Raw genomic sequence first — 8,272 nt, 5'->3', positions numbered from 1 at the left:
AAGATGGAGACAAAAGCCAGACTGCCCTAGCCGTGAGACGAGAGACGCATGATTGGACAACCTTGAGAAAATTGTAGCAGCCCCTAACTCAATTTCTTGCCAATTATCCTGGCAAAATGTCTCCAAGGAACAGACATCCCCGGCCTGATTAGCTAAGATACCAGACCACTGGAGACAGACAAACATTTTAACAGTAAAATTCATTTGGAAGATTCAAAACAGAGAAGAAAACTGGCTATAATTTCAGAAGCCACAAGAGTTATCACTTGACATGAATAATAAAACTAAAATCTGTCCTTTTCTGAGGGTCTGCCACGTGCCAGACCCCATGCTAAGTATTCTCCACACGTTATCTCTTTTAATCCTCACCACCTGATGAAGTCCGTGCTCTTGGCCCTTATGAACCGGTGAAGGGATTCAAGTTCACCAGCTCCCAAGGTCATAGAGCTAGTAAGTGGCAGAGCTGAGGTTTGAACCTCACTCTAAGTTTTCCTTCTCACTCTGTGTAGCTGAGCCTCATAGATCACTGCCTACTTTGGCCTTTAAACAAAGAAAGAAATATTCTTCCAACTAAGCAGTGTAATAATTATCCCCACTGAGCTAATGAGACAAAGAGCCCAGCTGTTCTCTGTACCCACATCCATCTCTCCAAGTGCCTGCCCTCCAGCGAGGAGAGTGACTGATTTTGAGATGGCTGAAAGTCCCCAAAGAGAGGAACAAATGAATATAAGGCTCAGCTTTGAAGGGCACCAGCTCCAGAGAAAGCGAGGTCACTCGGAGCTGCTTGTCTTTGGTTTTTCATCAGAGCTTTCTGCTGTTTTAATTTGCCCTGGGGATCTGGAAAGACAAGCTCTCTGTTCTAAAGGCTTCAAGCAGAAACCACTACAGGTGTGGTCATTTAATTTCCTATCTTAGGAAAAGTTAAAAAAAAAAAAAAAAAGCAGGTGACATTTTGAACCAGCTGGCAGGTTTGGGTTCCAAAGAGCAGGATTGTTCCTAGTTCTTATTTGATGTCTCCACCCCAGGGCACACTGTGGTTCTCTGTCCTCTACCAAGGTGATTCCCAGGATACAGTGTTATCTACCACCCAGCTGACCTCTGAAGCCCAAAACCCTTTCACAGAAGGACAAAAGCTTTCCTTCCATAATTACAGATAAGGCCTTAAGGAATAGCAGAAAGACAGACAAGGTGAGGCCTTTTCCAACCTCTGAGCCGGCAAAGACCTAAGAATCGTTAAGTGTGCCTTTCGCAACTCACAACTAAGAATGTCTTAGCAAAAGAAGCTAAGGAAAAGGCTGGGAACAATCTTCAGTTTTAGGCTTTTAGTTCGCTAACAAAGTAGTGAGCAAAGGATTTGAATTGCCTTTTTTTTTTTAACTTGCAAATTAATGAGGAAACCTCTTCCCTCAAATTCAGAGCCAACAGACAAACAAGTGAGTAATTGGAATCCATGGTGGATTTCAAGCTCTTTTGTTGGCTTGAATGCATGTCAGTTGGGAAACACTTCAGCTAGCAAGCATACAAGCAAATAGTTTGGGAGACCATCTTGGTGGGGGGGTTTTTTGTTTGTTTGTTTGTTTTTTGTTTTGTTTTGTTTTGTTTTATCATTCTGGCTTCAAAACCTAGACACTAACCTCTTCCCAGTTCCTTCCCCAGCTATCAAGTGTAACCTTTGCTTCTCACCAGCTTAGTTTGCAAATGGGTCACATAATAGGAATAATAATAATAGCCAGTCTTCAGAGAATGCTTACAATTTACCAGAGATGGTTTTAAGGGTTTTATTAGAAAGTACTATTTTCATTCCAATGGACTTGCGGAAAAAACTGAGACATTGGTACTGGTAACTTCTCCAAGGACACAGACAGTAAGAGGCCAAGTCAGGACTTGAACCCAACCCATCTGATTCCAGAGCCCACACTCTTTTAAAGTTTTCATTGTAAACATTTTACAGAAGGATAACAGAAATGAGGAGAGTGCGTGAGTCATATGGGTACAGCCTCAAGAACTTTCACTGGGTGAATATTGCCCATTAGCAATACTCAGATCAAGAGACATAGCACAGAAGTGTCCTCCTGCTCAGTTGTAGCTGCTAAACCCCACCCCAGCTAACTTCTACCCAATTTCCTACAATCTAACATCCTACTGTCTTTGCCCTTGTTTGAACTTTATATGAATCTAATCATATAGCATGTACCCTTTTGCGTCTAGCTTTTTTCATTCCTTTGCTTTCAAAGAATGTCGTTAAGTAATGATAATGCAGATGGCTCTCTATCCCATTCTGTTGGCTTATCCTTGGGCCAGTACCACACTGTCTTAATGATTATAAGCTTTATGTTGTATCTTCACATCTGATAGTGGCATAAAGCTCTAGTAATTAAGACAACTTTGTTCTTCTTCAGGATTGCTTTGACAATTCCTCTTTGCCAAGTTTGTTGATCTTCCCAAAATACCTGTTGGGATTTTTTAAAAATTGAGATTGCACTAAAATTATGACTAAATGTAGTGAGAATTATCATGTTTACAATAGTGAGTCTTTCAAGTGAAATATCTTTTTTTTTTTTTAGTTCTTTAATTTCTCTCAATAATGTTTTTCAGGTTTGGTGTATTTTTAGCCCTTATACAACTTTCATTCAACTTACTCCTAGATAGTCGATGCCTTGTACGCCATTATAAATAGATTTTTTTTTAATTTCATTGTCAGTTTGTTTGTTGCTAGTATTTAGAAGTAAGATTTTTTAATAAACTATGTCGAGGGCGGATGCTCCAGGGGCCCGGAGATCCGTCAACTGCAGAGCTTTGCAAAATGGCACCTGGCGATTTGCCAGAAGGTGTGTCTAGAGTGACTGATCGTAAACAGGAAGTACTACCTATTGGCTATTGAACTATTGCTATGCTGTGGGAACTTGGTAACAAGCTTAAGATTGGTGGATGCATATCGCTGTCTATGCTGATTGGCTTAGCTCCCCTATATAAGCGATGGCCATATGAAATAAAGGGCCTTTTTTGAAACCCAACCGGACGGAGGGTCGTTATTATCGCTGCTGGACGGCGATAAATGGTGGCCCGTACGGGGAGCCCCCTTTCTCTGTTTCCAACAGTGCACTGAGGTAAGTGACGAATTTATTTAGAAGAAAATTCTGGCCAGAGAAGTTTTAGGAAAGTTCACTGATTATAGTGACGATTGCAACATAAGCTCACTGGTGTTAGTGACGATTTTGAGAAAGCTCAGTGTTTTAGTGACGATAGCAGACTAGTCTTTTCTTTGCTTCTTGACTATTTATTTCTGAAATACTATGGGTTCAGAGTCTCAAGAATACGTATGGAAGGGCCTCTGCGGGAGTTGTTAAAAGCAAATGGAACTCCTTTGAAAATGAAAACTGCTCGGGCGTTCTTGTGCACCGTAGAAGGAGTCAGCCCTTGGTTCCTAGATGGATTATTAAACATTCCACAATGGGAACATTTAGGGGAGGATCTTAGGAAGGTTGATAAAGAGAAACCCCTTCCATCTGGCACACTCGCTATATGGGCTCTCATATGATCCTGTTTGCTTAGCCCCAGACCCCCTGAGATTATAAGAGAAAGCCTACAAGCAGGGGAACAGGTTTTGGAGGAAGTAAAAGAGGAACGATTGAAGGCCTCAACTATAGGGGCCTCTTCAGAAGAGGAAGAAGAGCTTTCAGGGGATGAATTAGCAAAAAAATTAAGCAACTTATCTTGTGAGCCGTTGCAGCCTACAGCTCCCCCACCTTATAATCCTGAAATAAATTGTAGCTGCCCAGGAGCCTGCTCGCAGGATAGACATGACGTCACTGATTGGAATTCAATAGGACAACAGTTAGGCTTAGCCCTACCAGTCTTTCAAGATCAGCAAGGGAATCGCATGCATCAGCCATTAGATATTAAACAAGTAAAACAGCTAAAAGAGGCAGTCATGTCTTATGGCCCTCAGGCTGCTTATACTATGCGGGAGCTGGGAATGGAGCTTGGAATTTAGAAATGCTGACTGGTACAGGACAGTTTTCGGGAAATCAAAATCAGATCAATTTTCCACCTGCAGTGTATTTGCAAATTGCTACTGCTGCCACTAGGGCATGGAAAACCATACAAAACACAGGTGATTTACAGGGTCAATTGTCAAAAGTTATCCAGGGAAATAATGAACCATATGCAGATTTTGTAGATAGACTTATCCATAGCCACCATTTCCTTTGGGACGTCACCCGCATTGGTCATCACACCCTACACCCCTGCCCAACTTCAATTCTTGAGTAACTCCTCCTCTAATTGGGCCATTATCATGACTAGTACTACTGCTAAATTTGACAATCATTATCTCTCCCACCCTTTATTACAATTCTGGAAAGAACATCCCATAATTTTCCCAAGGATAACCAGCCAAAAACCTATTGATAACGCCCCTGTGGTGTTTTCTGATGGTTCCAATAATGGAACTGGCGCCTTTATGGCAGATGGGAAAATTAATTCATTTTTGTTTCCCACTACCTCTGCTCAACGTGTGGAATTATTAGCAGTCACTGAGGTCTTCAAGGCATTCTCCTTTTGCCCCTTCAAATGTAGTATATGCACTATCTCTGTTAGGAACAGCAGGAACTATATCTACTAGCTCTTCTGTACATACCTACTTAAGAGCATTACAAATTCTTATTTGGAACAGAAAGTATCCTTTTTTTATAGGGCATTTAAGAGCACATCCTAATTTACCTGGGCCCCTCTCATTGGGAAATGCCCTGGTCGATTCTGCTACTAAAGATCCACATATACTTAACTCTATAGAAGCAGCAAAAACCTTTCATGAGAAATTCCATGTGAACGCTTCTACCTTAAAATTAAAATTCAAACTTACTAAAGCTGTAGCTCACGATATAGTTAAATCCTGTGAACGCTGTGTCTCCTTACTCCCTCAACCTTCTTTGGGAGTCAATCCAAAGGGGTTACTCCCTAATCACATAGGCAAATGGACGTAACACATATGCCCGAATTTGGACTCTTAAAATACGTTCATGTTTCCATTGACACTTTCTCTGGGGATTTATTACGGCCTCCTTGCATTCTGGAGAAAAAACTAAAGATGTTATCTCACATTGTTTGCATTCGTTCTCTGTTCTAGGGATACCAAAACAATTAAAAACAGACAATGGCCCTGGATATACCTCTACTACATTTAAACAATTTTGTGCTACATTTGGAATCACTCATGTCACTGGTATCCCCTACAATCCCCAGGGTCAAAGCAAAGTGGAACGTGCCCACCTATTAAAAATACCTTATTTAAACAAAAAGGGGGAATAGGAGATACATTCCGATCCCCAAGAGACAAACTATCCACTATCCTCTACATTTTAAATTTCTTGAATGTGGATAAAAACCAGCGTACTGCCACCGAAAGACATTGGTGTACACTAGGCAATTCTCAACCTAAGGTTCTTTGGAGGGACCTTCTGTCGGGTCAATGGAAGGGCCCAGACCAAGTGCTAATCTGGAGCCAAGGCTCTGTTTGTGTCTTTCCAGAGAGTGCTCCATCCCCTATTTGGGTCCCTGAAAGGCTAGTCAAGCCAGTCTTATACTCGGCACCAAAAGAAGCAGAAGCCCAAAAGGACGACAGCCATGGTGACGATAATCCGGATGATGATTATCCATGCACTCCTGACCATGACATCAGGACAGACCCTTTGGGCCATTGTTAAAGCCTGGCCCTATCCACTCCCTTTAACGTCTTCCTCTGCTACTTACCCCGCACTCTTAACTACTAATTTATTATGTAACTCCTCTTAAAAGCACAACTTTTCCCAAACGTTTGAAACGAGTGTTGAAGTGCAAACTTGTTCTAAAAATATCACGTTTTTGCCTACTCCTGTTTGTATTCGCCCCCCTTTTATGTTTCTTGTCAGTAACAGTACAACCATTTCTAATAAGTTGAACTGTACGTTGAACACTTGCTTCCTTACACAATGTTGGAATGCTACAGGCTTTTCATTTACTATGATAATGCGTATTCCAGTGTTTTTGCCTATGCCCATCTCTGTCCCAGAGGGAGACCTTCCAGTTTTGCTGAGACATAAAAGAGACTTTGGTATCACCGCTGCCGTGGTGACAGCTGTTGCCGCCTCCGCTGCTGCCGCCGCTGCCGCTGCTACTGCACTTGCCGTTGCTATTCCTACAGCCAAGGAGATTAATCAACTGTCTACGAATACCGCAGAAGCTCTACAAACCCAGAGTGAAATTAATGATCATCTCGCTGCGGGTATTCTTTTTGCTAATCAGCGGATTGACTTGCTACAAGAACAAATGGACATTGTAATACAACTACTGACTGTAGGATGCCTTCCCTCAGATACTGGACTCTGCATTACTCCAGTTGGATATGATAACCTCACTCAAGCAGCTAATTATTCCAGGGAACTATCCAAGATGCTTACAGGCAACTGGAGTGCCAGATTCGAGAATCTGACAATACAGCTTCGTGCTAATATTGTTAACGTTAATGCCAGTAAGGTAGAAGTAGCTTCAGTATCTCAATTTGTTGCCTTTATAAAAAATGTTGTAGGATGGGGGAAGCAATGGTTTGGGTTCATATCCATGGGTGGATTGCTGATATTCGCTGTGGTGTATTGCTTATGGTGCATTTGCCCCATGATGAGGATTCATAAAAGAGACACCATTGCCATCAAACAAGCCCTGTTATCCATCGAGTTAGGACAGTAGTCCCAGGTATGGCTCAGTATGCTGGATCGGTAGTCAAAGACGGGTAGGATCGTAGGCGGAATATACCAACCTAAGACAGGACATGATCCTATAAGCATCATGATCCAATGACGGGTAAGGATATTCTTGGCCTTGTGACAACCTAAGACAGGCACGACCCCTGCTGAGTCTTTCCTTCTACCATAAAACAAAAAGGGGGAACTGTCGAGGTGGATGCTCCAGGGGCCCGGAGATCCGTCAACTGCAGAGCTTTGCAAAATGGCGCCTGGCGATTTGCCAGAAGGTGTGTCTAGAGTGACTGATCGTAAACAGGAAGTACTACCTATTGGCTGTTGAACTATTGCTATGCTGTGGGTACTTGGTAACAAGCTTAAGATTGGTGGATGCATATCGCTGTCTATGCTGATTGGCTTAGCTCCCCTATATAAGCGATGGCCATATGAAATAAAGGGCCTTTTTTAAAACCCAACCGGATGGAGGGTCATTATTATCGCTGCTGGACGGCGATAAAACTGGTCTTATGGCCAGTGACCTTGCTAAATTCATGTATTAATGTAATCATTTTTGTGTAGATTCTTTTGGATTTTTTTATATACACGATCATAATATCTAGAAGTGATGATGTATTTGTTGCTTCCTTTCCAATAACTATGCCTCTTGTCAATCTTTCTTGCTTCAGAGCTCATTCATAAGTACAACGGTATAATCCAAATTGCTATACAGAACACCAGAGTTCTCTGTGGAACAGACTTCCCTCCCAACTCCAACATTTCTGGGATCCCACAGCTTGTATTCTTTATGTGTATTTACTTATCAAATTACAAGTGCTTTCCACCCCAAAGAACAGAAAACCTGATCTTTGTGGCATAAATGAGTAGAAGGGTGTTCCATTTTGTTTTGTCTTACTTTGTTTTGCCGGAGTCACCTAATGAGGAGTCCAAATAAATGGCTGCTGCAGCTCCAGCCATCAAATCCACATTCGTGCAGGAAAAAAAAGAAAGGGGGCCACGCTGATACCCTGAACACTTTCCCAGAAGCCCCCAGAGCCGATTGCCCCTGAAGGCACCATGACCAGGACTATGTCACATGTCATTTCAACTTCAAGGGAGACGGGGAAAGAGGGGGCGTGCTATTGTGATAATTGACTTAGACCAAATCCATAATTTGGGCCAGACACATTTTCTCTTTGAACAAGATGGTAATTCAGTTATCAAAGAAGAGGGAATGGTATTGAGTGGACAACTTGTCGTGTCTACAACTCAAATAGACTTACCTCCACCATGACAGGCTTCTGCCTGCTCTCTTATACCCACTGAATATCCCTGTGTCCCCTCTGGACACCATCTTCTGCCACAGCTGAAGCCTGGTCAGTTGTGGCAAACTTCCCTATGAGGTAGCCGGCAAGTGAAGTCAATGCTTTCCACCTCTTTTCATGGTACCCTCTGTTAGAGATGTTAGAGTAATGCTGTCTGTGCTCAAAACATCATAGAATTTTTAGTAAAATAAAACACTTAAAATCCTCTCCTTTGCAAGGACCTCAACATAAGTG

At 42.2% G+C, this 8,272-nt stretch overlaps 1 long non-coding RNA gene across 1 annotated transcript; it reads left to right on the top strand.

Moving 5' to 3' along the window:
* The first annotated feature begins 2,893 nt into the window (after positions 1 to 2,893).
* LOC116580815 lies at positions 2,894 to 6,263 on the top strand. Its single transcript, XR_004281799.1, has 2 exons — positions 2,894 to 3,107; positions 6,050 to 6,263. It is a non-coding gene; the product is annotated as an uncharacterized LOC116580815 (long non-coding RNA).
* The last annotated feature ends 2,009 nt before the right edge of the window (positions 6,264 to 8,272 follow it).

Source organism: Mustela erminea, chromosome 1, assembly GCF_009829155.1.
Source record: "Mustela erminea isolate mMusErm1 chromosome 1, mMusErm1.Pri, whole genome shotgun sequence".
NCBI lineage: Eukaryota > Metazoa > Chordata > Mammalia > Carnivora > Mustelidae > Mustela > Mustela erminea.
This window is presented reverse-complemented; position numbering and strand designations above follow the sequence as displayed.